Source organism: Ceratina calcarata, unplaced genomic scaffold (assembly GCF_001652005.2).
Source record: "Ceratina calcarata isolate Rehan_Ccalc_2016 unplaced genomic scaffold, ASM165200v1 scaffold78.2, whole genome shotgun sequence".
Taxonomy (NCBI): Eukaryota; Metazoa; Arthropoda; class Insecta; order Hymenoptera; family Apidae; genus Ceratina; species Ceratina calcarata.
The window spans coordinates 1,762,903-1,771,843 of record NW_017179105.1 but is presented as its reverse complement, the minus strand read 5'-3'; the positions used below and the strand labels follow the sequence as shown (position 1 = coordinate 1,771,843).

General features: G+C 51.1%; 1 protein-coding gene across 8 annotated transcripts in view; it reads left to right on the top strand.

Annotated features, from left to right (window-relative positions):
• The window catches only part of Eip93F (Ecdysone-induced protein 93F), a 65,051-nt gene that overhangs the window by 6,381 nt on the left and 49,729 nt on the right, over window positions 1-8,941 (top strand). For 7 of the 8 annotated variants that reach the window (XM_026818132.1, XM_026818131.1, XM_026818129.1 and 4 more), the window contains exon 1: window positions 5,036-6,541. The exons of the other annotated variant lie outside the window; for it this stretch is intronic. The gene's annotated coding sequence lies outside the window, so the exon portion shown is untranslated. Of the gene's footprint in view, window positions 1-5,035; window positions 6,542-8,941 lie in introns of those variants that run through there. 8 annotated transcript variants of the gene reach the window in all.

Here is an 8,941-nt window from a genome sequence, read left to right as displayed (position 1 = left end):
GTCCAACGGTTTGGGAGTTATTGGCAAAAAACGAAAATTTGCAAGAAATTGAAGGGGTACCCCTTGGAAAAATCTCGGAAAAATCGAAAAATTTTTTTTTGTTGTTTATTATTAGCAATGTTCTTCCGACGTTTGATTTCTTTTTAAAAAATGCGTTTCTAAAGTGCATAAACTTTTGGGATTGTCTGTATAGCCAATACATCCTTAAATATCAATAATCTCGTCAGACCGACTTGATACGTCGATGAAAAATCGTGCGAGGCATTATAAATTGATTTGAAAAGGGGGGGAAGAGGCGCGTTGGAATAAATAGACGAATGGGAGAGAGGGATTTGGAATTCGTCTCGATAACGATAAGATCGTCACTGTCCCGATGCGTTCGCTTTCCTCTCCTTCTGGTTTTATTCGCGGCCGATAAATAATTCATGCACCTTTTCGAGGGGACAGCGTAAGTAAAGTAAGTACGGCTGGCAACCTTGTCGCGCTCCTTGATCCCGGGAGCGAGACGAGTCCCCAGTGATCACGCTCGAGGGTCAATCGGAGAGAAAGAAACGCGATTTCGGTGCGGGCCTTGTACCATCCTGTTTTTCTTTTGCGCGGCCATCTACAAACGTCGCCTTGAAAGGTTTTACCGGTTCCGAACGCGTCGCTCATGAATAAGAATGAAAAATTCTGATACGCGATTACATATTTAATTCGTTTAGAAGAAAACGATCTGAACGCAGGCGGCTATTAAATTGGCAGGTAAACATTGCAAATGAGCGTTAAATTATTGTCAGGTAACGCGATTTACAATTCAATCGAGGTATCGGACATAATTTCCACCGATCGGTATCGCGTACCGAGCTTCGCCAATCCGAGGGACGAGAAGCAAGGGACACGGGATCGTCGAAAGTTCGAATCCACGGAACGTGGACGAACATTTGGTGTGCGTTGCTCCGCCTCCTACTCCTATCCGACCCGTTCTAAACAAATGAATCATGCTCCAAAATGGCCGACTGAATTTAGACGTCACGTGGCATCGACGTACGAGCAATGAACACGCATACACGCTCGCGGCCCGCTGTATCCGACAGGCTCGCTCGCTGCTGCGAGCAGAACGATGAGGAACTCACGCACAAACACGACACACAGACCCCGTTATATCTCTCTCACCCGGGAACTCATGAATTACTCCTTTACTCTTTGAACTAGACCGACCATCGTCCATCGGGTTTCCCGCGATTAACAGTTCCACTTGGAAAACGTTGCGGGGCAATTTTCATTTATCCATCTCGCAGCTTCCTGTCCGACATTCTTTTGTCGGAGAACGGAGAACCTCGTGAGAAGAACGGTTTCGTCTATGGGTAGGCGTAGATTTTTCGGTACGTGGCACAGGCATTGGCTCGGAAAGAGAAAGGCTGGATGCCTGCATCAACCGAGCTGCATAGAAGGCCGGCAGAGAGAATTTAATGTCAAGTATACATGGAATCGGTCTCGCGGCATTAACCGTCCGGCAATGAATTTTTAACCCTACGACAATAACGTTACTCGCTGTCAAGCTGCGTAATACGTCGTAGAGTGGTTCTTTTGTCCAAGCGCGAACTATAGATTATACTGCCTTTGATGATATCAATAGTAAAACTTTCCGGTGATAACAATACCGCGTTTTTTTTTTTTAACACAAACGTAGATTGCAGACAATTGCTAGTTTGAACATTTCACGCTGGGGACAGAATTGGCTTTCGATAGAGAAAAGAATCGTTTTTGGGGCGAACGTCGTGAGGTGATCATGCCGCGAAATCATCCGCCGTCATCGAATGGCTTAATGACTACGTCGGCGCGGTCAAATGGCGTGGCCCCTAGTTCTTCACGGTTTCAACTGGATGCACGCGTGGATCGGGAGTTGGGAAGAAGATACATCAATTTCGCGAGGATTGCGTAACTTGTCCGTCGTTGGCCATCGTCATCTGTTGCCCGCGAGGCGTCGACGCGCACCGCGTCCGTATCTAATCAGACACTTTCGACTGCCATCTTGAAACCGGAGGCACGCCGTGCCCCAGGATTATCTAACGAATTTCTAAACTGTTAACCTCAAGGTCCATCCCCTTCTACTCGATCTACGCTCCCCTCGCGCCTAGCCGCGTTCTATCGCTAGTGGTCTTGCGCAAAGTTTGAAAACGGTGCACGAAAAAGATAAGATAGGCCAATAAATAGATACATAGATAGGACGCGGTTCCGACCCCCCGATAACGCTCGGTGCGTCCAACGATTCGCGATTGCATTCGGGTATTGGTTCGAAGGGGACCCACTTCCGTTTGCAACGTCGTCCTTCCGCTTATCGTCATAAAATGTTCATTCATCCAGTTAGGGAAGAGAATAATCCGCGAATACCGCCGGTTATTCAATGCGAGCGCGTTTCCAAGGAATTGGATAAGTGCGCGGACCGCATCTGTTTACGGGTTCGCGCGCGTACGATATGCATACGGAAGGGGAACGATGCGTACGCGCGAGGCTCTGCCAATTACGCGTGGTACGATAGAAAAGAATGAAGAAACGGGAAGGATTAAAAGCGCGGCTAGATAAAAGTTATAATCGCGTTTATCGTAGGTGCACCCATTACTGGGAACTTCACGGTCAATTTAACAAGATTTTACGATACCGTGACTGCAGCGCGGGAAACGGTGCGCGTATTTGCAGTTAATAAATTAATAGACGATCCCGCGAGTCCAGCGCGAATTACAAAGCCCGTTGCTGCCCTAATACGGGACGGTTTTCAGTTATAAGCGCGCGCTTATCTCTTTATAGAATCGCGATACGAATTTCAACGGTTTCGTCTTTACACTTTCTCTGTGCAATCGCAACGGGCACAGCTGCTGAAATGACGCCAGCACGTTTTCAATATTTTTTAAACTAATCTTTGCGCGTATATGAGATGTGACAAGGTCGGGATTTCCCGGCGTCGCATCGTTTGCTACACATTTATTGTCCATCGATCTTCGGCAAACGCGGCGGACGCGATTCGGCTGGCGGTGGCTCCGCGCCATGGCGATTAGCTTTTAAATTTCAAATCGCAGCAGCAACTGCGTCAAATTGTCTCCTATTAAAAGTGTCATGGCCACGGTGGTACGCGCGGTGCGGGACGGGACGGGGTTCAGACGGGTTACCAAACGTCGCCGTTCGTGCACGCTGGCTGACGCGCAGATAGAAACGAAATTTATCTGCTCGTAAAACGTCGCGAAGTTCCTAGAAAAGCTGGACATTGCCTTAATTGCCACTCCGATAAATTTGCTTTCAGAACTCGGCCAGATATGAAACGCGAATACTTTCAACTTTGATTCCTGATCATCTTTCCAGTAACTCGTGCGACGACAGCGGGCGTGGGAGCGGATTTTTTTTTCTTCCACCAGTGACGATCGGGGTTTCGGGAAACGGAGCCGGTTAAATCAGGCGGGTTGGGTTCCGGGAACGACTAGGCTTTCTTAAATTGGCTTCTAGAGGGATCGCGTTCCGCGAAGAAAAGTCGGAAAGGAGCGCGGTCTGGGAAATCGATAGAACTCGCATGTAAGAATGCATTAAGTCGATCTATGAACGTAAGACAAAAGCAATGCTGGGACTGGAACAGGTTTCCGGGGAGCGAATCGTGCACTGACGAAACGAGCAAACGTCCGCTCTAAAGATAGTAGTCGACGTCTTCTGGTAACGCAACACGTTGCCCTTAAATCAAGCGTCCAGCTTGAATTTTTGCTAGACGAAATTTTTTCCAATCCTCTAATCTGAGTAAATCTTTGCTCGATCGAATCTCGATAGTTCCTGTGTTAAAAAAAATTTGAGATAACGGGTTTTCGTTTCTAAAAACTTCGTTTGAACAAACGACGATTTATCGCGTTGAAGACTATGTGCACGTCGTTTATCATTTCATACGATAAAACTTGAGCCGATAAGCTAGTTTAACAAACGTCAAAATCGCGGGTATCAATAATACCGCAGTAAATAGTTAAAAAACGACCCAGATCTTTTAAATATCGCGCACGGCCGTCTGGTACACTGGGTGACGACGACCGTGATGACGACGACCGACGTCGATGACGGCGGAGACGCAGGGCTCTTGCTCGTTAGAAAGAGGAACGGTGCGCGTGTCGTGGCTCGACACGGTGCCAGTGACGGAGGTAATGGTGATGGTAGTGGTCGTGGTCGTGGTAAGCGTCGACACAACGCGACGACGAGTGGGTCGACGGCAGTAGCGTCGGTGGTGGTGTTTTCGAGTAGAGAAAGTCCTCGTGTGTTGGTCGGTCAGACGGTAGACGATGACTGTTACGAGACGGTGGTGTTGGTTTTTCGAGCGGGGGAACGAAACGCATACGAAAAGGACGATGATGATCACTACCACCGAGACCGGAGCGCCGGTGTTGGTTAGCAAAGTAGAAAAAGACGTGAGTGTGTTGGTTGGTCAGACGAAACGCGACTACGGGGACGAGAATGATGGTTGGATCGGTAGTAGTGGCGGGTCTGTGTGTCGGTTGCGCGTAGACAAAGAGGACGACGATGACTGCCGCGGGTAGGAGAGCGATCGTAGTGGTATTGGTATTTCGCGAGTAGAGAAAGACGGCGTCGCGCGTCGGTTACGTCCAGGCCGGTGTACGCGTAGACGACGACGACGACGACGATGACTGCTACTACTAGGAACGACGACAGCGAGAACGAGAATGATCCGCGGCGCGGTGTTGAGCGAGTAAGTAGAGAAAGCGGCTGTGTATTAGTCGCGTCGTACGTACACGTAGACTAGGAGGACGACGACAATGAGAACGAGAATGATCGCGGTAGTAGTGGTGGTGGTGGTGTTTGCGAGTAGAGAAAGGTGTGCGACGCGTGTTGGTACGTACTTAAACGCTAAGTGTAAAATGTACTGGTGCTAGGAGTCGGTGGTAGTAGCGTCGGCGGGCGAGGAGAGGAACAGTGGTGGTGTGTCGTCGGGCGGCGGGTGGTGCTGGTGCTGGTGGTGGTGGGACGAAGATGGTGGGGTTGGTTGGATGGCGGCGCTCCTAGCGCGCAAGCCGCACCGTCCGACGCGGATGCAGTTACGGGAGCGCAGCGCGACCCAATGCAACTCGTCGAACGTCGCATATCCGGAGCCGGATCAAACGTCGAGGCCTGGCCAAGTGGTGCGTGTGCGTGTGTCGCTTCGTCTCCCTCTCGCCTGTCGTCAGCCCGTGGAAACAAGCGAGAGCGAGAGAGAGAGAGAGAGAGAGAGAGAGAGAAAGATAGAAAGAGAAACCCGCGACGGGGGGCAGTGACGGGAAAATAAGCCGAGAATCGAAAGAAAACAAAGTAAAACAAACGCGGAAGAAGAGCGAGGAACGGAGTAAGGAAAATGGTGATTTCTTTTGTGCGCGAATGAAAAGTAATAACCGCGGGGGTAGAGCGTTACTTTGGGACAGTGTGGGAAGCGACGGGGGAAACGATCGCGTCGCGATTCGACTGGAGAAAAAATTGTGCGAGTACGTCGAAAGGAGAATCCGTGTTACGTCGTCGTGGCTGTTGCTGCTGCTGTTGTTGATCATCGTCGTGCACGCGAGTTCGCGGTTTGTAACTCACGCCCTCCGCGCGTCAACGTCCACCGAGTCGTTCTCCGCTCCGATTTGATCGCGCCGCTGACAGCCGATTCGGTTCCGTTCCGCGAGAGAGGAACCGCACCGCCGCCGTTGAGCAAGATCGATCCGACGATCCAAGGATCGACGACAGAACGAGTGCAAGGACAGAGAGACTGACCTAGAAACAAGGGAAAACAAAGGAGGATCGAAAGAGGAAACGAAAGAGGAACGAGCCGGCGTCGTCGGGGATCTCGAGTTCGGTGGCAGTGATCGTACGGAACGTCGTTCGGTGGAAAACGTGGGTCCGTCGGTGGGAATCGCGCGGTGGGCTCCAATTTCCCGTCACTCGAATCCTCCCGAATCGAACACGTCGCGAAGGAAACGGAAAACGAAAAGGGGCAAAGGGAAAACGAGGAACAGGGAGGGAGCGAGAGGAACGGAGAGAAACGGAAAGAGCGAGAGAGACAGGCGGCGCTCTTGAGAGGATCGGAAGGATCGAACGGTGGAGAGCAACAGGCTCCTAGCGTGGAAGGAAAACGGTGGAGGGGAGTCACGGTGCAACTGCAGGAGTGTTCGGTGTGCAACCGTCGATTCCATTTCGTTAGTTCGCGCTCGATCTCCTTTTTCGTACGCGTGTCGTCGGTCTAGCGAGCGAGAGCGAGACCTTGTCTCGTCGGTTCGCGGCCGTCGTTTCGTTTTCGCGGTCGCCGCGTCGCGTTTGCCGTCGTTTCGTTTGTTTCGCGCTGTTTTCCTCGGTGCCCGTGAGACCGTAACGCGAGGAGCAACGGATCTGGAATCGTGAACACACGGAACACGTGAACAACGGAAGGAGCACGAAGAATGTCGAGAATGATGCCGTTGGAGCGCGGCTACCGGCTCGGCACGAGAGTGGCGAGCCGCTACCAACCACTCTGAGGCTCCGCGGACGAAGAAGGGAGTGTGCGACCCGGTGAATCTTTTCCGTCGCGAGAGTGAGTACCGGCGTTGATCATTCTTGGCCGCGTCGTCGTGCTCTTGTTTCTCCGGAGAATCCGCGGACACGCGAGTCCTACGCGTTTTTCGAGAGTGCGAGAGAGCGCGCGCGTCTCGTGCGCGCGAGAATTGCGCTCGCGCGTGTATGCGTGTCGGCGGTCGCGCGCGCGAGACACGCCGAGAGGGAAGAAAGGAAGGGGGGCCGAGGCGGAGAGGGAGGGCTCGCGAGCAAGACCGAACGAAACACCTAGGGCGAGCGAGGAAGAAAGAGTCGGAGAAAGGGAGAGGGAGAGAGAGAGGGTGAGAGACAGACGGTCGTAGAGGGAGAAGGAAAGAAGGAGCAAAGGGGGCCGAAGGGTAGGAGGAAAAGAATCAGGGGGGAAAGATAGAGACGGAAAGAGGAGTGCCCTTGCGTGTGCGCGCGTGTGCGAGTGTAGGTACCTGCATCGTGAGCGAGCGTGTGCACGTGTCATCGTATGCGATTCTAGGTGCGTGAGAGAGCGAACGAGAGAGAAAGAGTGAGAGATAGATAGATAGGTAGAGAAAGAGAGAGAGAGACGAAGTCGTCGGGCCGCGGGGAGGAGAGGTCGAAGGGAGGGAGATCGACAGGCCACAAGACGGACTAGAGAGCTTCTTAGACACCAAAATGGCCGAAAAGACCGTGCTCGTTCTTCGACCAGCCACGCCGATTCCTCCTTCTCCTCTCCCTCTGAGTTCGTAATTTCTTCCCACGTTTCGTCGCCCATCGGATTCTCTTCGCGTGTGACAATTTTCACGTCGACTCGAGGGATGATTCTACTCGATCGTGGCAGATTCCAGCGATATCGCTCTCCGAGACCGATAGCCTCTTATCGTTGCCTCGTCTACCTCGCCGAGTCTTCCCTCTCGCGTAACGAGTGACCTCGTTACGTTCAGCCGGTCTTATGTCGCGTCCGTTACGTTTCCTCCCTCTGGGGTTCCTCCGGTTTCGACGTCTGGTTGCCAAGCGTCCCGCAGGAACTCCGAAACGCTTCGTGCGAAACGGAAATCGTCTATTTTCCGCGGTACGACCCTGGCACCGCGATCCCGCTTCGTATGCGCGCCCCATACGCAATTGTCCTCGAGCTCACTCCGATTCGAATCGACGAAATTTTATTCACCCCGTACGCCGCGTTCGTCGGCAACGTGCAACGTTTCAGTCTCGTTACGAGGTTCACAGTCGTTGTTTGACACTCTGTCATCGAGTTTAGCGAACGACGCGATCTCCCTAATTCGCAAGCTAAATAATCGCCTCGTACTTGGTACAGGGGACGTATGTACCTACCGGCGAACGATTGCGAAAGCGTACGCAACGCGTCACGTGTTTCGCAGGGGAACCTGTCGCTCCGGAACACGTAACGACCGGTACCGCTTACATTTTCAACATCCAAGGGCAACCGAAACGCGAAAGTCGTGGGTGCGTTCTAACGCGATACGAAATTCATTTCCCTGTTCGTTAAAAATCTTCATAAAAATTATCAACTCAAGTCGATCCTCCCAAACTCTGATGCTGTTTACGAAAATTCTCTCAATCAGTCTCACGCCAATTCTTTTTTTCTACGATTAATTTCATTTGGTATCTCTTATCAAGTTGTCAAGGAAATATTCTACGCAAATTGTTCTGCTAAAAAATCTAATTGGTCGCCGGATGATGAAAAATGTTCTCCGATTGTCGGCTCGTCAATTAGGATTAGAGGACGGATGTTGGTAAAACGACGGTCACAGTTGATATCGCAGCGCGCAGGGTTTCCGTTACACGGTCTCCTTTCCGTCCTTCGGCCGAATTTCCGTTCGCGGGAATCGTCGCGATAGATAACGCGGGATCCGTGATTTTCTCGTGGCCGGTTCGTTGAAAAATCACGCACGGTTCGAACGTGATTCAGTTCGGGCCGATTCATTCTTAACCTCGAATCCGACGATAAAACCCGCGACTGGCTCCTCGATAAATCCTTTCCACCGGAAACGGCGCCGTTCGCGTCCACCGCTCTCGTTTAAAAGTTAGACACTTATTGACGCGATAACTTAGTCAAATTAACGCTTGCCGGGGGAGACTTGCTTAGAATTACGAGCAAACACGGCTGATAGAAGGAATAAATAGAACTCACGTTGTCGACGTACGACGTACCTACGTACCGCTTTAACCAGTGGATTTCCTTATCTCATCAAGTTGTTCTTTGTTTTTTTTTTTTAAACCTGCAATTGTCTACAAATTGTTGTTGACGAGCTATAAGAAATCGACAATAATAATTATTGGTGTAATCGCCGACGTAATTGAACGCGTAATGGATATTACTATCGCGTAAAACGTAATCGCATGAAATTTTTGGAATCACGTGTCAGGGTGAAATATTCGTCGACGTTTCAATAGTTTATTACCGCTC